Source organism: Hyla sarda, chromosome 7 (assembly GCF_029499605.1).
Source record: "Hyla sarda isolate aHylSar1 chromosome 7, aHylSar1.hap1, whole genome shotgun sequence".
NCBI classification, from domain to species: Eukaryota; Metazoa; Chordata; class Amphibia; order Anura; family Hylidae; genus Hyla; species Hyla sarda.
This window is the reverse complement of record NC_079195.1, coordinates 204,897,750-204,920,050: the sequence shown is the minus strand read 5'-3', so window position 1 is coordinate 204,920,050 and position 22,301 is coordinate 204,897,750. Positions and strand designations below refer to the sequence as shown.

Sequence of the window (22,301 nt, the reverse complement as noted above, 5' to 3'; positions counted from 1 at the left end):
CTGGTAGAGAAGGAGAGCCTGCCCTGCCTGTGAGGACTTAAATATAATAGAGAAGGGAAATGGAGATAGTTTGAGAGGGTAAAGGCTGCTCATGAGGCACAGCAATGGCAGCAGGTTTAATGTAGCTTGTAGGCTTTTGTAAATAGATGGATTTATAGGTTGCTATTATAAGGTTTCAAAGATGGAGAGGGAGTTAGGATAGTGAGTCCCAGAGTATGGGGGATGCCCCGGAAAAATCTGGGATATGGTTGGGTGAGGAGCAGATATGTGGAGAGCCCAGAATGTCTTGTAAGGATTGAAAAGTACTATTGGGTGATAAGGATGGAGATGTATGGGTGGGACAGGTCTCGGACAGACACTGTTAATATTTTGAACTGAATATTTTGAACTCGGAAAGCCCTGTACAGTTGTGTGAGCTGCAAGACTTGTGTTAGTTTTATTTGATTTTAGAATGTAGAAGGAGGCTATAGCTTATAGTCTCTCTAGATAGCAGGGGGTAACATCTGGACAAAAGGTTAATATGAGTGTCTTTTGTGTAAAAGTGGTACTAGATGCCATGAGATTCGATGAGCTGTCCCAGGCAAAAGGCATAGATCAGGGGTGGGGAACGTCCAGCCTGCATAAGGCCCACTCCACAATTTTGTCTGGCCCGCTAGTTGTTCCCAATCGGAAAGCCATGAGAAGATGACAATGACAGGATGTGCTAGAACCCTGTGGAATTGCACCACCACAGGCATCCTATTGCATTCTAGTCTTTAAAGTCTCTAGGTTGAGACACTGTCAAGCCTGTGCCCACTGGGGCCGGGAGGGTCTCTTCCTCTGGGACACACAAAATAAATGACATCATCATGAGTGTTCCGAAGGCCTCTATTGGCTGAAGAAAAAGCTGCCTAGGAACAAGAGAGGATAGTGGTGACTGCAGGGAAGCCAAGAAGGTATGTGTTTTTTTCCCCTTTTTTAATCTTCAAGAGTGTCCAGACTGACCGACGCAAACCTTAAAAAGAAGTTTTGAGTAGCATCATTAATAATATCAGACGTTTCACCAAAGAAACTCAGTTCCAGACATCACATTAAGGGTGAGTTAAATATTTGACCAAATATAGCAGCTAAGTTTAAGTTGATAATTGTTTACAGCATGTGAATGATCGCATAAATGTCCAGAAAAAAAGATTTACCCCTGGTAAAGATGGACAAAAGTATAAATCATATTAAAGAAATTTGAAGGGCATCAACAAGGAGAGGGCAAGATGATGAGGTGGTGCATGAGAGGAGGAAGATGCACCGAATGTAGCTGTAAAAGTACAGAGGTGTAGCCGCTCTACTGTTATTTTCTATTACAGCAGTGTAAATATTCCAATAGCCTAAAACAGAACAGTAACTTTTTCTTCTCGCTTGAATATCTATAACTATAATTAATCAATAATAGCTCTCACAGCCCAGTGCTTCTATCCCTGTGTAGGTAATGCATTTGCTGAAGAAAAGGCCATATAAATGTTAAAGTATACGTGCTAATTCTGTGCTGTGTCAAGTGTGACAAGAGAGTGCAGTAAACCTCTAAATTGGCAATAAATGTGTTACATAAATAGCTGCTATGAAAGAATGAGATGTATTGTGTCACTGACTGCTCAGACGACTACAGTATAGGCCATTTAAAATGTAATCGACAAGAGGCTATGTTATTACAAACAACCATAAAAAGGCGGGATATTAAAAGTCAGTACACTATGGCAGAATGGTGTATGCATTACTTATATGTCCTGCTGATAGGGCCAGAAACAAAAGACATTGTTGGAAATATGAAGAAAACTGGTAGGACAACATTTTCAGACAATCGTAACTCCTATTCTCCTACAAAAAGTATAGTATCATTTGAAAAAATAGTGGATCATATATTTGAGTTTTAAATGCTGTGCAATAGATAGCAAAGGCAACTAAACTGTATTTACATAGAACTTCGATGGCATCCATCTTAGCTGACGAATGTAGCAAAAATTGCAACACATTGTCTCATCTACAAACGGTGCAATACTTTCTATCACAAATATTAGTTGGCCAGCTAACCTTAATATTCCTAGAGGGAAATTTTGCACACTTGTTTGCACAAGGTTTGCACACCTGGATTTGGGGATTTTCAAGCTCAAGCTCTGGCAGGTTGGATGAGGACACATCTTGAGAGGATCTTCAGAGATGTTCCTTTGGGTTTAGGCTCTGACTGAACCACTCAATGACATTCACAGAGTTGTCCCTAAGCCGCTCCTCTATTGTCTTGGCTGTGTGCTTAGGGTCATTTGTGTTTTCATTAACAATATTCTGAACTCCATTCAGCTTTCCCTCAACCCTGACCAGTCTCCCTGTCCCAGCCACTAAATACCCCCACAGCATTTTGATGACACCACCATGCTTCCCTGTAGGGAGGGTATTGGGCAGGTGAAAAGCAGTGCCTGGTTTCCTTCAGACATAATGGTTAGAACTGAGAATACAAAGTTCGTAGTGTCCTTTAGCTGTTTAATTGCCAACTCCAGGTAGCTTATATATGTCTTTTACTGATGACAGACTTCTCTCTGGCAACTCCCCCTTAAAGCCCAAATTGGTGCTGCAGTAATGGTTGACCATCTGGAAGATTCTCCCATCTACACACAGGATCTTTGGAGCTCGGTCAGAGAGACCATTGAGTTCTTGGTCATCTCTCTTAGCAAGGATCTTCTCCTCTTATTAGGGTGGGTTCACACCACGATTTCACTGTATGGCTGCCGGATCCGGTTGGGGGGAGCGAAAACCGGGCACTCCCGTATCCCAGTCGGACCCGGCCCGTATCTAATTCATTTCAATTATCCGACTGGAGTAAAACGGTGACTCATTTTGGCACATTTTTTGTCCCGTATCCGGTTTCCTGACCAGACCTAAAACCATGGGTCTGGTCAGAAAACTGGATATGGGGCAAAAATGTGATGACTGGAGTCACCGTTTGACTCTGGTCAGCTCATTCAAATGAATTAGATATGGGCCGGGTCCGGCTGGGATATGGGAGCGCCCGGTTTTCGCTCCCCCCAACCGGATGCGGCAGCCGTACAATGAAATCGTGGTGTGAATCCTCCCTTAGTTTAGTGGGGCTGTCAGCTCTAGAAAGAGTCCTGCTTGGTCCAATGCTTTTCCATTTAAAGGGCTACTACGCTGCTCAGCGTTTGGAACAAACTGTTCCGAACGCTGGAGCTGGTGCCGGGAGCTTGTGACGTCATAGCCCCATCCCCTCATAATGTCACTCCCCCTCCCATAGATTTGTATTGAGGGGGCGGGTCGTGACATCATGAGGGGGTAGAGCTATGATATCACAAGCTCCTGGCACCAGCTCCAGCATTCAGAACAGTTTATTCAAAACGCTGTGCAGCGGAGTGTCCCTTTAAGAATTATGGTGCTCTTGAACTTTCAGTCTAGCAGAAAATTGTTGGTACCCTTCTCCAGATCTGTGCCTTCTCACAATCCCATCTCTAAGCTCTATAGGCAATTCTTTCTGCCTCATGGCTTGGTATTTGCTCATTGTAAGCTGTGAGACCTTATACGGACAGGGCTGTGTCTTTCCAAATCAATGTTTAATCAGCTGAATTTACCACAGGTGACTCCAATCATGGGGAGAGATTTATCAAAACCAGTCCAGATAAAAAGTTGCTTAGTTACCCATAGCAACCAACCAGATCACTCTGAAAAATGGAAGAAGCAATCTGATTGGTTGCTATAGACAACTCAGCAATGTTTTCTCTAGACAGGTTTTGATAAATCTCCCCCATGGTGTAGAAACATCCCAGAGATGATCAAGAGAAATTAGAGGAGCCCTGAGCTAAGGTTTAAGGTTCCTTGATTCAAATCTAACCAAGGGCAACATCTACATGGAGTTTGTATCTTCTCATTGTGTTTTTATGAGTTTCCTCCCCAACACATACTGATAGGTTAATGTGGAATTGAGAATGTATACACCATTGGTAAACACCATTGGTATAGTGAGTGATGTGAAGTTGGCACTATATAAATAATGCAATTATTAGTACTGTTATTAGAATTCCTACAGACAACACAAACACTGACATCCCAGCACCCCATGTTACTATGACATGTCAAAAGTTTCATAAAATGATAGTTATACTTTGCCAGGATTCTCACTAGGCAAAGAAGAACTAACAAGAGTAATAAAATCTTTTCCACACTTTCTTAGCATTTAATGTGTCTCATACAGTATGTCTACTTTAATTTTGTCTACCAGTCAGAAAAGCATCTTGAAACTTCTGGGACCTATGAACCTTCTTGAACCTAAGATATGGCCCTTCAACTACTTTGTGCCACTTACAATACAGAGGCATTTGGGGCCCAAGACGGACCAGATACGGGTAAACTGCCACCTCTGTACCCTCTGTAGCTATGTTGCTGCAGCCTGTTTTTATTTTCCAGTAAACTAGCAGAAACATGTACAATACATTGAATTTAAAGCTAATTGTATTTAAAGCTCTGGAACGTACAGCACTGTCACAATTGGTTTAGTTAAGAACATAACACATCTGAATCCTCAGATTCAGAACTTTGATGAAGGAACCATATATCCAAGTCATTATCAACCACTAATGGTCCTTGGTTTCTGACATGCGATATGGATTTCATCAGACCGTGTACAACATGTTGATGAGGCGTTAAAATATAATGACTTCTGTAACCCAATTGTGCAAATAAATTTCATTAGGTCTAGTCTGTGTGGACACCAGCCTGTTATCTCTTCAACTCTATAGGCTACTTAGCTGTGACAAAAAACAGATATCCAGTGTCAGAAAATAATACCCTTGACTCACTAGAGGAAATGAATCTGAGGGCACACCCTACAATATAACAATCTCTGCTGATAGGATTCCTAATATAGGTCATATTAATAAGAGTAATTTTCCCAAAAAACTATGCAGCAATAATCTTATCATTTGTTTTACAACAAAGGAATAAAAAAATAAAAATTGGCGTGTTTATTGTGCAAAGATGCAACGCGTCCTGGCTCCAGCAAATGGCCTTGTTTTTGTCCTGACAGCACTGCTGTGTCGAGCTTCCAACTGGAGACTATTCTGGTGTTGAACTTGGGACCCTCCAGCAATTAAGTCCGTATGTCATTTTGGGAGTTCAGGGTAAAAATCATGGGAATCCTTAGATTCTACACTCCAGTCTATCCACCAGAAAATCTGTTGTAGCCTCAAGGAACCACCATCTTGTCAAACAAAAAACACAACAGTGAAGTTACAAGTCAAAAGACTACATTGTAATATTGCCAAGTCTTGGTGATAGTCATTTCTTCAAACCAGGTTGAAAGTAGATAATATTACATTTGGTCTTTTAAAGTTACACAATATTTCCACAAGTTACATCTCAAAGAATTAGAATCTTGTCATCAGATTTTCTTTTTAGGCTCTGGGCCTGTAAGACTGAAAGAAGTCCCAGGTTCCCCCAAGAACAAGAACAAGACTTCTGAAGCTCCCGTCTGAATGGAGCAACAATAACCAGCTGCTACTCCTAAGTCCAGGTTAATGGAAGTGGCACTGAAGACTACCTTTGTCTCTCTGGTGCTCTTGCTATTAAAGGAGTAGTGCAGTGGTATATAACTTATCCCCTATCCAGGGGGTATTCATAGTAATTTTGTCAAAAGTGGCTACCAAGACCTAGAATAATGCAACATAGAATTTTTCCTATCACTACAAAATGACAGTAGTCTATGTATGGACTCTTTAAAATCTATGGAATCCTCCAAATTACATGTAATATCTGGAAGAGCTGATGGACACATTTAAAGGAGTTCTATAGTGAAATATAACTTATCCCCTATCCAAAGGATAGGGAATAAGTTATAGATCAATGGGGGTCAGACTGCTGGGACCCCTGTGATCTCCTGAATGGAGCCCTGGCAGTCTGCCAGAAGTGGGCCTTCTGACCTCCACAGGAAGCCTTGGCCAACACGCCCCCTCCATGTATCTATATGGTATACAAGGAGGGGGCGTGTCAGCCACCGCTCTGTGTGGGGGTCGGCATGCCCCCTTCCAGCAGACTGCCGGGGCCCCGTTCAAAAGTTTGAGGGGGGTACCAGCGATTGGACCCCCAGCGATGTATAACTTATCCCTTATCCTTTGGATAGAGGATAAGTTATATTTTACTACAAAACTCCTTTAAAGGTGTCGATCAGCTCTTCCAGACATTACATGTAATTTGGAGGATTCCATAGATTTTAGAGAGTCCATACATAGACTACTTGTAGTGATAGGTAAAACCCTATATTGGATTATTCTAGGTCTTGGTAGCAACTTGGTCCCTTTTGACAAAATTACTATGGTGGATCATCCAACCAATACAAAAATGTTACAGTGATGCAATATTGCAAGGATATGCTATAATTTTATGATCAGTGGGGACCTGATCTTTTAGACCTTCATTGATTGTGACATTGAAAAGGATGAAGCAATATTTTCTTCATACCTTTCACTGTTTTTCTTCTGCACGGGGGCCATCGGTCACCTAGCTGTGCAGTGAACTGGAGCCAGTCCCATTCAAATTAATATAGCCAGCTGTACAGGAAAAAAACTTAGATTCATTCTCAGTGATCATCAGTGATCACATAGGTTAGATCGATCATCACTTTATGAGATAAGACTATATATTTAATGGGTGACATCTTAGTTATTAAAAGCAGAATAGAAACTTTACGTTTACTTTGCAGTTTAGAGGGATACTCCACTGGAAAACTTTTTTTTAAATTTTATTTATTTTTTAAATCAACTGGTGCCAGAAAGTTAAACAGATTTATAAATGACTTCTATTAAAAAATCTCAATCCTTCTAGTACTTATAAGCTTGTGTATGCTCCACCAGAAGTTCTTTTCTTTTTTGAATTTCTATTCTATATGACCACAGTGCTTTCTGCTGACACCTCTGTCCATTTTAGAAACTGTCCAGAGCAGATGCAAATCCCCATAGTAAACCTATCCTGCTCTGGACAGTTCCTGACATAGACAGAGGTGTCAGCAGAGAGCATTGTGGTCAGACAGAAAGGAAATTCAAAAAGAAAAGAACTTCCTGTGGAGCATACAGAAGCTTATAAGTACTAGAAGGATTAAGATCTCTTAATAGAAGTAATTTACAAATATGTTTTACTTTCTGACATCAGTTGACTTAAAAAATGTTTTCCAGTGGAGTACCCCTTTAAGTCATATTCAGATTTTTCTTTGCACAGAAATTGAAAAAAAAGAATGAGAACTCTAGACTTTAGCAGCTTTGGAACTAATTTTTGGAAGTAATTTTTTTTTTTATTTCATTCCTGTAAATACAAAACAAATAACACGGTAAAACTCTAAGAACTGTAGCTACTACCAAATTAAAAATACATTTCTGCTCCCCCTACAGCCAAGAAGCTGCCAGTCTGCCCAGGGCCATGGATCAAATAAAGTTCAACATTTTTAAAGGAAATGGCAGATGCTGTGGGGCACACGGTTCTTATCTCCTGTTAAATTCTGCTTTAGCGAGCTGTAAGGTGAGGGAGGGCAGCCGGCTGTACTTACATGATCCATCAATATGGCACAGGGGTTAAGCATAGCAAACCATATAGCAACATATGAATATATCCAAGACTTTGCTCGCTTTGATTTATATTAAAATAAGTGGCAGGTGTACACCATATGCCATGCTAAAAAAATTCAGATGTTTTGAGAAAACGAAAAGCAAACTGTGTACATGTGTGGGTGCTAAAGCATACCTGATCAAAATGCAGTATAAAAATATCATTCTACACTCTAACAAATCTGCTGCCACCCCAAAAATAGACCCTGTTTATTGTTTGCTAAATGTTATCATCCAAAATATGTTGCATATGGACATCGATCTAACAACAAACGAATGGGAAAGGGAAAACCAACATACTGTACTATAGTAGAAAGGAAAGAAGAAAATCTGGATAATTCAGTTCAGCCACTGTCCTATGTTATAAGGGGTCTCCGACAAGAAGCTGATCATGGGATGGAACCCCCAGCCATCAGCCTGACCAATACAAGCCTATTACACAGCTCTGTTATTGGGCAGGCAGGGCTGTTCTAACAATTACTGGTTCATTCATGTGGGCCTTTACATCTGTCATTTGTTGGCCGCCCATTTCCTATAACATGGGGCGATGTGTGGCCAGCGAAGAAGGATTTTTTTGCAGGTTAAGTCCATGCGGGGATTTTTGCACAGTTGCTTACCAATATTAAAAGTAATGGGCCCAAACAGGTTGGGGCCCTTTCTCTCCAAGGGCCCCATAGCAACCACATGGTCTGTCACTACTGTATGTAGGCCCATGCAGCTGCAGTCCTATAGTACTAAAATTCTACTGGATAGGTTCCTATCTTAAGCTAAAAGAAAGTAAAAAAGAATACAAACCCAAGTGATAAGGGGACATCACTAGAAAGTTGGAAGTAAACCTATATAGACTCAACAGTCAGCCAGCTTGTTCTTCCTTAGTTTACATGCTTAAAATAGGTATTACTAATTTGAATATTTATGGAATATCCATAGGATACCCTATAAATGCCTGAGAGATGCAATTTGCACCTTTAGCTAACCTTCAACCCAATGGAGTAAGAAAAGGATAATAGAGAAGTGGCCATGCAGCTCTCTCCATTCACTCCATTAGGAAACACTCAATCACACTGCTCAACATCTATATAGTACAGAGTTGTAGAGAGTTACCCATAGATTCAATTTGCTTTTACTTACATGGTAAGTTGAAAAAATACAAATGCCCTTCACATTTAACCAATGGTGTTGAGGGAAAGGGGGATGTGTAGGGAAGAGTAAGGCATAAACCAATCTGCCACCACTGCGTCACTGGTACATGCTAGTCTTTATTGGATGCAGTACTATAGAAAGAGTCTCCCCTAGAATAATTACTAGAGGGATCATATAGAGTAAAACATGTTCCTTGTGCCAGCTTATAAGCTCTGTAGGCCATAAACCAGGGTTTCACCTAGTATTTTGGCAAGTACTTCGTCTTTGTTCTGGGGATTATTTTGATCAGTATTTTCAGCCAAAACAGAAAAGGGGGCCCAAAACACAGAAAAGCATGTAAATCTTTCTATTAAATTTTTTCTCTTTGGTTACAATCTTGGTTTCAGCTAAAATACGGACAAAAACTAGCTCCAAAATGAGAATGAAATACTAGTCTTTCTGACTTTTCATTCTAGCTATTTCTAGATCGAGAAGATACAAGGGCTGGTACTATGTTTTTTTGCCTGATTAGTTTCAAGCAAATTTTACGACTCATATTGCAGTAATACAAAAAGTGTACATGTGTATTATTAAATAGTATTCCGGATCAGTTTCTGTTCTATGTTAAAGGGGTATTCCAGGCAAAAACTTTTTTTTATATATATCAACTGGCTCCGGAAAGTTAAACAGATTTGTAAATTACTTCTATTAAACAATCTTAATTCTTCCAATAGTTATTAGCTTCTGAAGTTTTCTGTCTAACTGCTCAATGATGATGTCACGTCCCGGGAGCTGTGCATGATGGGAGAATATCCCCATAGGAGCTGGACAGCTCCCGGGATGTGAGTCATCAGAAAGCAGTTAGACAGAAAACAGCAACTCAACTTCAGAAGCTAACAACTATTGGAAGGATTAAGATTTTTTACAAATCTGTTTAACTTTCCGGAGCCAGTTGATATATAAAAAAAAGTTTTGGCCTGGAATACCCCTTTAAGCAAAGAGAAGTAAAGCCGACACTTAGGAATCCCTGTGAATTACTAATATAGCTCTGATTGGGAGCAAGTTTATGGAGAGGACATTAAAAGAACACAGACATTTTTTGATGTGATTTTCATACATTGTGGCACCTTAGTGAACACACAAAAAATACAAAGGCATATAAAAAGTACATTTGTACTTTTGATGCACTTTTTATGAGATCATTATGTAGAGGACATTTTATTCATTGCAGCCTTTCAGCACATGAAAAATGCACATCCACCGCTGTGCTTGTTACAAAGATAGACTCACAAAGGCATAATATACTTGGAAATAATTTCAGGTATATTATTGTGTTGTGTAAACTACAGTAAAAAGTTGAGTATTGACAACAAAAGTGGATTGGAGGTGGGTATTATCTCTATAAGGGTAGGGTCATACACAACGTATATGCACTGTATTTCATGCTGCACATAATCCACTGCGTAGTGGGAAATGTGCTGTGTATTCTTCTGTTAGCTGACACACAAGCCACCAATCCCCCGCCATTGCGGTTCCAATGGTGCTGGTCCACGTTATCAGCACTTTCTGTTTTCCATCCGGACACGTAGGAAGTGCCCACTCAGCCAATCACTTGCAAAAGTGCTGATCAGCCTCAAACAGCGATTGCTTTCCTATGTGTCAGGATGGAGGACAGGAAGCACTAAAAGTGGAGGCGGCACCATTTGAATGGTACCGGTGGAGGTGTGGCAGCATGTGAGTACAAGTTTTCCAAACATCCTATGCAGGATGTAAAAAGTAAAAATATTTCTCCAGGACACCCTTTTAAGCATTGCACTGGGTCTATTCTACCAATGGATTGTCTGCCTAAAACGGGACAGGGCAGAACAAAATGAGTAATAGACGCTTATTGTAACTTCTTGCTTCAAGCCCACCGGTATTAAATATGGTTTACCCAAAGTATAGATTCATCACCTGCTGACAGCTGAGTGGGCCTGAGTACTGTGCTTATCTGTTTTCACCTGTATAAAAATTACTGAATAGAATAAAGCACAGTTCAGCCCATAGTGGCAGTCAGTCAAGAGGGGGGAGGGCTTAAAGGAGCTGTGACCAGCACCCAGATGGAACTGGTAATGAGGCTGAACCGTGGTGGTCTCTAGCACCCAAGGGGAACACCTGATTGGCTCCAAAGCCTAATTTGTATATGTATTTAAACGCTAGTATCTCTGCTCTGAAGGGGGCAATTAACTAACGAGAGGTATATACAGATTCAGGATCAAAAGCCCTGTACAGCCCTGACAGGACCACTATTTAAAAAATTTCTGGGTAGAAACATCTGTAAAAACCTATAGTGAATTGTTTTTGTTTTTTAACTTTACGGGCATCAATGAGCATCACTGTCAGGCCCAAGACATTAGTAACTAGCTTTGAAGTATATGTTATAAAATAATCTTTGAAGTATAAGGCTATGTTCACACAGCTTAAAATGTGAGGAATGTCTGCCTGGAAAACAGGGGCAGATATTCCGCACATCTGCTTATTTCAGCAGTGCTAGACCGCTCAAAAATGTGCCCTCTCCATAGACAGCAATGCATTTCGGAGTGAGATCCACAAAAACACTGAACAGGTTGAATGTTTTTTGCGGATGCCGTAATCGAGATGTTTTTGGCTGTGGAAATTTTGCCATGTGCACAGTGCTGAAGAATCCCGCTGAAATCAATGGGACTCTGCTATAGCAGAATTTATGAGCAAAATATTTACGTAAAATTCCGCCGTGTGAATAAAGCCTAATAGTTAGCATCTCCCCCTTGCTTCCAGTGTTGCTCTGTATAATAGGCATGTTCAAGGGTACAATCTATTCCTCAACCATATGAAGACTGTATCCTATTGGTCTCAATCTATTCCTCAACCATATAAAGACTTTATCCTATTGGTCTCTCCAATGGGGTTAAAATCTACATACCTAGTCTTTTCAATCTCACTAAATTGCCCTATAGAATACTTCCAAATCAGGCGTCCTTTACCGACATCATGCATGCATAATCAAAATCACGACTTTTTAAAGAATATACATCACAGAGGGTTTTTATAACCCATATAAAAACATCATGTAACCAAATGTACCCGGTAATATAAAATGACAAAGTGTAATTATTAGTGCCGACGTTCAAAAAAAGCCAAAGAAAAAATGCTCATTGTGTGAGTTGTGCAGGGACTGTTTCACCATACACGCAAAACACGCACGCTATCTGTATTTTGCCTTGCAGAAGGTGTTCTGTTTATTTGAGATAGTGCAGGTAACAATGTAATAGAACAGTTTCTATGGCAACCTAAGCTTTGGAAATGAGTAGCAGATTAAACAGGCTCATCACGGGAGAACGGATTCTAAGAGCATCAGTCGTACTGTCCCGAGACCGCAACAAATGAGGCACTTTTCTTTTAAGATATTTCTATTTTTTATTTTCTTTTTTTTTTCCAAGGAATAAATTCATCTGTAAAGATAATGTTCCCTCCCAGAGCTGTTTATAACTGACTCTTCCTTTTCTCGAATTATTCGCCCCTGTGGTGATTAAATGACTGGTGACAAGTTGTAAGGAGGGGGAAAAAAAAATAACAAAAATAATACAAGACAACACAGACTAATAACTGGCAGAGAAAATAGTAAATTATCCAGAACAAAGTGTTCTGTTTTTGTGTGTTTTTTTTTATATATCTGTTTTTTTAAATTAAAATGATTCCATTAAAAGTATCAAAATTAGTTCTGCAAAATCTGTGTAATCTTCTAAACAAAGTGTTTTTCTTAAATAGCAAAGGAAAGAAATTAATTCATATGGTTGTAAAGCAGTGGTCTCCAAATGGTGGCCCTCTAGATCTTGTAAAACTACAACTCCCAGCAAGCTGGGGTTGTAGTTTTACAACAGCTGGGAGGCCAATCATTGAGACCACCATCATAATGGCATCAGTATCCAGGGTTGGACTAGAGGGGTTTTCTCCACCAGAGGAGATCATTCTGAAGCCGACCTTTCATCCATAAAGTGCAGATCCATTTCTAACTGCATCATTTTGTTTTAGGTTTTGCAAAAGTGCTTGTCTATTGTTGCCCCTTTAGAATACATTAGGGTAAGGTCACATGGAGGGCATCTGCAGCATATTTCACGCTGCAGCTGTGCTTACAGCAGTCACAAGAGCGAGCTCCCTGCTGCGGCAAGGTAGCTCTGTGTGTCCGCTCGTAGCAGAACAGAGCCACAAACAGAAAATGGTTTTAATCAATGTCACCCGCACTTTAACCCTGTACCAACAGGTTTGTGTGGGTGATACCGATGACAGATTCTCTTTAACATGAGCCTTCACAGCTGATGTGAAAATAAATTATTGTACTCACCTTCTCTTGCTCCCATGCTGAGGTGTCCTTTGTGCCCCGATTGGTTGGTGTACTTCCAGTTCCAGTTATAAAAAGTCAATACATGCGACAGCTGACATTTGTTATTAGCTGCATCACATATAGGTCATTGGTTGGGACCAGTAACCAAGTTTGTCAAGACGATCAGGATAGCAACCCCAAGGAAATAGCAGAAGATGAGTATACGCAATTTTGCAGAGGATTGTGCAGCCCATAGGTCAGGTCCTGACTGTCTTTGTTCAATGGATCGCACATTGACTGCTCAAAAAAATAAAGGGAACACTTACACAACACAATGTAACTCCAAGTCAATCACACTTCTGTGAAACCACACTGTCCACTCCGGAAGCAACACTGATTGACAATCAATTTCACATGCTGTTGTGCAAATGGAACAGACAACAGGTGAAAATTATAGGCACTTAGCAAGACACCCCCCAATAAAGGAGTGGTTCTGAAGGGTGACCACAGACCACTTCTCAGTTCTTATGCTTCCTGGCTGATGTTTTGGTCCCTTTTGAATGAAGACGGTGCTTTCACTCTACTGGTAGCATGAGACAGAGTCTACACCCCACACACGTGGCTCGGGTAGTGCAGCTCATCCAGGATGGCACATCAATGAGAACTGTGGCAAGAAGATTTGCTGTGTCTGTCAGTGTAGTGTCCAAAGCATGGAGGCGCTACCACGAGACAGGCCAGTACATCAGGAGACGTGGAGGAGGCCGTAGGAGGGCAACATCCCAGCAGCAGGACCACTACCTCCGCCTTTGTGCAAGGAGGAACAGGAGGAGCACTGCCAGAGCCCTGCAAAATTACCTCCAGCAGGCCACAAATGTGCATGTGTCCACTCAAACGGTCAGAAACAGACTCCATGAGGGTGGTATGAGGGCCCGACGTCCACAGGTGGGGGTTGTGCTTACAGCCCAACACCGTGCAGGATGTTTGCCATTTGCCACTGGCACCCTGTGCTCTTCACAGATGAAAGCAAGTTCACACTGAGCACATGTGACAGACGTGAGAGAGTCTGGAGACGCCATGGTGAATGTTATGCTGCCTGCAACATCCTCCAGCATGACCGGTTTGGCGGTGGGTCATTAATGGTGTGGGGGTGGAATTCCTTTGGGGGGCCGCACAGCTCTCCATGTGCTTGCCAGAGGTAGCCTTAGTGCCATTAGGTACCGAGATGAGATCCTTAGACCCCTTGTGAGACCATTTGCTGGTGCGGTTGGCCCTGGGTTCCTCATAATGCAAGACAATACTAGACATCACGTGGCTGGAGTGTGTCAGCAGTTCCTGCAAGAGGAAGGCCCGTCCATTCCCCAGACCTGAATATGATTGAGCACATCTGGGACATCATGTCTCGCTCCATCCACCAATGCCATGTTGCACCACAGGAGATGGTGGATGCTTTAATTAAGGTCTGGGAGGACATCCCTCAGGAGACCATCCGCCACCTCATCAGGAGCATGCCCAGGCGTTGTTGGGAGGTCATACGGGCATGTGGAGGCCACACACACTACTGAGCCTCATTTTGACTTGTTTTAAGGACATTACATTAAAGTTGGATCAGCCTGTAGTGTGGTTTTCCCCTTTGATTTTGAGTTTGACTCCATATCCAGAACTCCATGGGTTGATAAATTTGATTTACATTAATACATTTTGTGTGATTTTGTTGTCAGCACATTCAACTATGTAAAGCCAAAACGATTAGTGCATTCTTTCATATCTAGGATGTGTTAGCTTAGTGTTCCCTTTATTTTTTTTGAGCAGTGTATATAATTGAGCCTGCAGATGATTGCTAGGAACTCTGTCACATCACTGATTTGACAACTATGACATCAGGGCTTATGCACGTGGCTATTTCAGTTCTGACATTTTTACCTCTGACTAACGTTTTTTTCAAAGTCTTTTAGTTATTTAAATGTACATTCTGTGAATGTTTTGTATTACTGGTCTGGAAAGCATCAGTTCCACCAATGTAAAATGTGCTAGTCACATCCCAGAAAAAACGTAATAAAAGGTGATCAAAAAGTCAGTACTGCATGAAAATGGTAACATTAAAAACTTCAGCTCATGGCATAATTATATGTCATAACCATGACAACCGCTTGGAATTGTGTTAAAATAAAAAAGAAGCTACACTCACCAGTTTAATCCCAGATACTTCTAGCACTACCGTTTTAATTCTCCCCACAGACTTTGTTAATAGTCAAACCATGAAGCGTTTATTGAAGTACAGTGAAGCAATAGACAGGCACAGCTTCCAAAATATGAACAAAAATGGTCCTGGGACCGAATAAACAAAATATAATGGTACATTTGTAAAATAAGTTAACATGACTGTACACTCTGGCTGACCCCAACATAAATTAAAGAAAAACTACCCCTTAGTATTAGGTACATGCAATGAGTCATATCTCGGCAATAAGGGGATGATAACCATGGTTCACACACATCATTAAAGCGATCTACCGCATCCTCCCTAATAGCTGCTAACTTTACATATAGCATTATAAGATTAACTCTAGAAAGCATATCTCCAAAGCGTAATACTGTTTGCTTCCTTAAAGAGGCAACATGAATACTGGCTGCCAGAAGCATGTATTGAGAAAGGCGGAATACTTTATACCGCATCCTAGTGGGCTTACAGCTGAGAAGAAAGTAGACAGGCATCCTCGTGACATGGTTAGGTAAAATGGAGTCAAGGAGGTCTAATACTTGAGTCCAAAAAACTGAAACTACCGGACAGGACCACCATACGTGGTACATCATCCACTGCACATCACAATCACGGAAACATAGAGGAGAAACCGCAGGATACATGGCATGCAATCTAACAGGGACTAAATAAGTTCTATGAAGTACTTTAAGTGCTGTTTCCATTAAGGACACCTGCCAGCTGCCACGGCCTATCACTGCGCAACTGTCTCACAGTGAGAAAGCAACATGGAGGTATGTAGGTCGCCTTCCCAATTGCACATAAATTTCAATTTCAGATCAGAGTGTGGAGCATTAAGATGAGAGTATAATATGGACAATAGGCCTGGGAGGTAGAGCGAGCTTCGGAGATGGTGGGTTTACGCTCTTGTGAACGGGTTATTTGGGATAAGGAAAAAATCTGACGTGTCCTAAACATCTCCGAAAAAGTGTCAGTAAGAGACAACGGAAGGATTCAAGTGTGGGAAAATGTCGCCCAATCAAGAAGTTATGTAGTCTAGTGAGATTGGCATCACTCCACCGACTAAAAATTCAATGGAGTCATGCCAGGAGAGAAAAGAGGGTTAGACAGAATAGGTAATAGAAGAAAGATAGGAGACTGAAGGGAAAACTTAAAGCGAACCTGATGCCAGAGAGATAGAGAATAAAGGACCACAAGGGCTGATGAGGGTAACAGCGTGGAGACAGGACAGGAAGACCACATAAAGGCCACATAGGAATATCATAGCAGGGAGTTCTCTAAAAACACCCATTTAGGAGCTCCCGAAGAGATGTTAATAAGAGCTAGCTGAGCCACACAAGCAGCGTGATAGTATTTCAAAAAAATTGGGGACTGATAAACCTCCCAATCTCCTATTGAAATACATCATAGATTTAGCTATGCAAGGTTTCTTATAAGCCCAAATATAAGCTAGGACGTCTTTTTGTAGTAATAAAGGATCCGATTTAACTATGGGGATGTGAAGGGTACGAAAAAGGTATAGAAGTCGGGGTAAAGTAACCATTCTGATAACGTTAACCCTACCCAACCAAGATAAGAAAAATTCCATTTAGCTAAGTCTGCTCTTATAGAGCTAAAGAGGGGAATATAGTTACATCTATATAGGGAATGCAGAGAGGGAATAAGTTTTATGCCGAGATAAGGAAGGCCACCGGTACCGGTACATTACAGTATAGGATTTCGGATTTAGTGACATTAACTTTTAAGCCAGAGCATGCTTTAAAGTCAGTAAGGATCGTACAAAGATTCGGCAAGGACACAAGAGGTTCGGTCAATGTCAGGAGAAGGTCATCTTCAAATAGATTGACCTTATACTCCAAGGAGACTACCGATACACCCCTAACATCTGGAAGATCTTGTATCAGTGCCGCCAGGGGCTCCATCACCAATGCAAACAGTGCCAGCGAGAGTGGACACCCCTGACAGGTGCCCCACTGAATCCTTAGGGGCTGAGGGGGCGTAGAAAGCAATTTCAAGAAGGCTGTTGGGGAAGAGTAAATATGCCGCAGAATTTGGAGAAGAGGTCCAGAAAACCGAAATTTTGTAAGCACCGCAAACAGATACTGCCAAGATACACAGTCAAATGCTTTTTCTATATCTAACGACAATACAGATAGCGGGACAGCATTAGAATTCGACCATTGGATCAAGTTAAGAATCTTCCTAATATTATCAGGAGCCTTGCGGCCTGGCACAAAGCCAACCTGATCTAAATTTATCAACGTTGGCAAGTATCTGTTTGGCAAGCGGCCAAAATAGAGGTCAATAATTTTGAATCTACATTTAAGAGGGAAATAGGCCGTTATTTGGCTGTGTGAAGGTGATCTTTATTGGGTTTGAGTAGAATAGTTATTAGGGCATCTAGAAATTCAGGGGGGAGAGGGGTAGGAGACCTAAGAGAATTGAAAAAAGTAACAAGATGGGGATGAGTAAGGAACCAAATTTCTTGTAATAGGCAGCTGTGAGTCCATCCGGGCCAGGGGACTTGCCCAATTTAAGAGTAGAAAGAGCCACAGTTACTTCTTCAGGTGAGATTGGAGCATTCAATACCTCTCCAGAATCAGGAGGGAGGTGAGGAAGAGAAACAGATGATAGAAAATGAGAAAGAGTAGCTGGAAAGGATGGGAGACGAGAGGGTTCAGTATATAAGTTAGTGTAGTAAGAATGGAAAGCGAAATATATCCGGTCAGGATGAGATGAACATAAACCAGGGCGCAATTGGAGACTATGTACCCTATTGAAAGAAGTCGTCTATTTTAACATAGATGCCAAGAGGAGATCAGGCTTATTAGCAAACTTATAGTAGGTGGCTTTAGTCCACCGCAGAGCTTTCTCAACTACAGTCCTGAAGCACCCTAAACAGACAAGGGGAAGGGTCTTGTTGATGAGCAAATGTCAACCATTGAAGCTTAGCCTCTAGCGCCCGTTGCGTCTCGGTCTGATTATGCTTAATCCCAGTTGCTAAAGTAATTATACGGCCTTTAATGAAAGATTTATGCGCTAACCACACTCATTTTGGGTCTGAGTCGTGTGCTACATTTACTGTAAAATAAGAACTGAGGTCCTCCTCACGTTGTTGTTTCACTCTAGGCATTGTCAGGAGCGACTCATTAAGCTGCCACCGAAAGGGATAAGAGAGGGCATTCATAAAGTTAAAGGCCACTAAGACCAAGTCATGATCGGACAAAGCTGACGGAATGTGACAAGCACAGAGCAATTGTGGTAAGGTAGGAGCATTCGTGAGAATCCAATCTATTCTAGTTTAATGACGCTGAGCAGGAGAGTAATATGAGTATCCACAAGCATTCCCGTTATGTTCGCGCCATCCATAAACCAAGGAGCACTCAGTAAAGAGAGAAACTAAAAGTCGCTGTTGCGTCCCTGATCTGTGAAAAGGGGCAGTATAAGAACGATCTAGCTTATCATTATATAACAAATTGAAGTCCCCAGCCCGAATCAGTGTCATAGGACAGGGACGCAACAGTGCCACAAAGGTTCTGAAAGAAAAGAAGAGGAGAGTCATTGGGAGCATAAGAGTTAATAATACATAATGTCTTGTCATACAAGGAGCCCACTCATATAAGGTATCTGCCTTCCGAATCAGTATGAACGTCTTGAACCTGAAAAGGAAAATAATTATGCAAAAGAGTCATAACTCCCCAACATTTAGAAACATAGGAGGACATATAAAAGCGAGTGTAGGACTTATGAAAAGACTGTGGCTTGGACTCTTTAGTGAAATGTGTCTCCTGTAAACAGATAGCATCTAACTGTAAGCGGGTATAGTCCCTCAAAGCTTCTCCCGCTTATGCAGAGAATTAAATCCCTGCACATTATGGGAGACCCCCTTACTAAGGGGGTCATACAAGAAGACCCGTGGGATAGTAGATCAAGAAAAAAAATGCAATCCATAGGGGTCAGCCAGGGTACAGAAAGTAAAAAGCCAGCAGCATTGTAAATTGAGGAAGAAAAATCAGGAAGAAGAGAAATGGCTGTTGAGTAGTGTAAAATAAGCGGAAGAACTTTTTCTTAACTTGTCGACAATAAAAAATAAAGAGCAGTGGGAAAGGTGTCGGGGAAATAAATAGGCTTAATGTGGAAAAAGTTACGAATAAAATGATTTTTTTGCAGGGAAGCAAAGGTTTTGGGAGGGGGGGGGGGGAATGAAGGTTAAATTCTGGATTTTGGGAATCTGTATTAAAACAAATATGAAAAAAAAAAAAAAAAAAAAAAGCCAGGAGCATAATACACAATATGTGTACCAGTACAAAAAGACAAACAATAAAAAAACAAAAACAGAACAAAACACAATAACCAACAAATCAGGAAAGGCAGACCACATAATAACGTGGACCATCCTACTTCCACAAACCAAAGAAAGCGCAGAGAGGCACAGTGGTCTGAGCTGGAGTCAGCCCAGCAGACTAGAAGGTAAGGGAGGCAGATTTATGAGAAGCCAAGCAGGATAATAAAATGGAGGGGGGAGGTAGGAAGTCAGAAGAAGAGAGGAAGAAGGAGCAAAAAAGAAGCTATGAAGCGAGAGAGGAGACCAGGGCAAACAAAAAAAGAAAAAGAAGTAGGCCATAGTAAAGATAATGATGCAAAGGAAAAGAAAAAAATGGCAGGGTAATAAGTCTACATCAGACCACATCTGAAAAGGTCACTGTCCAGGTGTCAGCAGCCTGTAGGGTGGAGGCCAGAGAGGGGTCAGCAAGCCACGTAGGAACAGGTTAGCGTCCAGTGCAAAGCAAGTAAGAAACGGGGCATCCTCAAGGTGGCTAAGAAAGTTCTCTCATAATAACAAAAAGTACTCTCAAGGGGGGGTCAGTGTCCTGCTGCGGGGGGCGATGTGTGCAACGATCTTTGGTCACTGGAGTCCAGGTTCTGGTCGGGCGCCCTGCTCTTTGTGGTAATGGTGGTGGGTCCACTAGGGCTATACGTTCTTTATTTAACCCCTTAAGCACCGAGCCCATTTTAACCTAAAAGGGGTACTCCGGTGAAAAACTTTTTTTTTTAAATCAACTGGTGCCAGAAAGTTAAACAGATTTGTAAATTACTTCTATTAAAAAATCTTAATCCTTCCTGTACTTATTAGCTGCTGAATACTACAGTGGAAATTATTTTCTTTTTGAAACACAGAACTGTCTGCTGACATCACGAGCACAGTGCTCTCTGCTGACATCTCTGTCCATTTTATGAACTGTCCAGAACAGCATATGTTTGCTATGGGGATTTCCTTTTACCCTGGACAGTTCCTAAAAATGGACAGAGATGTCAGCAGAGAGCACTGTGCTCGTGATTCAGCAGACAGCTCTGTGTTTCAAACGGAAAATAATTTCCACTGTAGTATTCAGCAGCTAATAAGTACAGGAAGGATTAAGATTTTTTAATAGAAGTAATTTACAAATGTATTTAACATTCTGGCACCAGTTGATTTAAAAAAAAAAAGTTTTTCATCGGAGTACCCCTTTAAGGACCAGACCAATTAAATTTTTGCGTTTTTGTTTTTTCTGCCTCGCCTTCTAAAATCCATAACTCTTTTATATTTCCAACTACAGACCCACATAAGGGTTTGGTTTTTGCATGACCAATTGAACTTTGCAATGAAACCTCTCATTTTACCATAAAAAGTACGGCGAAAACAAAAAATTATTTTCTTAGGGAGGAATTTTAAATGAAAACCCAAATTTTGCACATTTTGGAGGGTTTCGTTTTCACACTGTACACTTTATGGTAAAAATGACGTGTTCTTTATTCTATGGGTCAATATGATTAAAATGATACCCATGGTTAGATACTTTTATATTTTTGTACCGCATAAAAAAGGTTAAAAACTTTTTGTACAAAATCAGTAATCTAAAATCTCCCTATTTTGACCACCTATAACGTTTTAATTTTTCCGTATATAGGGCAGTATGAGGGCTCATTTTTTGTGCCATCATCTGTACTTTTTATCAATACCACATTTGCATATATATATAAAGCTTTTAGATAATTTTTAATAAAAATAATTTTGGAAAAAAATTTGACTAAAAAGCTGCATTTTAGAGTATTTTATTTTTTTTACATTTACACCGTTCACCTTACGGGATCATTAACATTATATGTTGATGGTTCGGATATTTTTTTTATAAAAAAAAAAGTGTTTACACTTTTGGGGGGTAAAATGGGAAAAACTGACAATTTTCATTTTTATTGGGGAAGGGGATTTTTCACTTTTTTTTCCACTTTTTATTTTTAAATTTTTCAACTTTTTTTTCACTTTTTATGTCCCCATAGGAGACTATCTATAGCAATCATTTGATTGCTAATACTTTTCCGTGCTATGAATAGTGCATAGCACTGATCAGTATTATCGTTTTATCTTCTGCTTTGGTCTGCTCGATCTCAGACTAAAGCAGGAGACGCCAGGAGACGGACGGAGGCAGGTGAGGGGACCTCCGTCCGCAATTACAGATGATCGGATTCCCGTGGCAGTGCTGCGAACGATAATCTATTTTAACAAGCGCACTGCCGCAGATGCCGTGATCTGTACTGATCATGGCATCTGAGGGGTTAATGGCGGACATCCGCGCGACCACGGATGTCGCCCATTACGGGCGGGTCCCTGGTTGCTGCAAGCAGCCGGAACCTGCGGTTAATGACGCAAGCACCGATGCTCGCGGTCATACACAGGACGTAAATATACCTCCTGGTGCGTTAAGTACATTTACGTCCTTGGTCATTAAGGGGTTAAAGCATCTCGTGCTTCAGGGAACGTTTTGACTACATTCATGCGGCCATTCAGTTGAAAGGTGAGGAAGAAAGGAAACCCCACCTGTATTTGACTCCCCCCCATTGAATTGATAGAGCTATAGGACAACATTCCCTGCGGCAGGCTAAATTAGTAGGTGCCTAGTCAGAGTACAAATGTATGGAGGGTGCCATGCCTGTAAGTATGGGGGTGTTTCTAACCGCTTGT

At 41.1% G+C, this 22,301-nt stretch overlaps 1 protein-coding gene across 7 annotated transcripts in view; it reads right to left on the bottom strand.

Annotated features, from left to right (window-relative positions):
• The window catches only part of LOC130283237 (cytosolic carboxypeptidase 6-like), a 1,802,518-nt gene that overhangs the window by 1,692,647 nt on the left and 87,570 nt on the right, over positions 1 to 22,301 (bottom strand). Inside the window, exon 2 of one of the 7 annotated variants that reach the window (XM_056532455.1) lies at positions 6,487 to 6,575. The exons of the other annotated variants lie outside the window; for them this stretch is intronic. The gene's annotated coding sequence lies outside the window, so the exon portion shown is untranslated. The remainder of the gene's footprint in view (positions 1 to 6,486; positions 6,576 to 22,301) is intronic. 7 annotated transcript variants of the gene reach the window in all.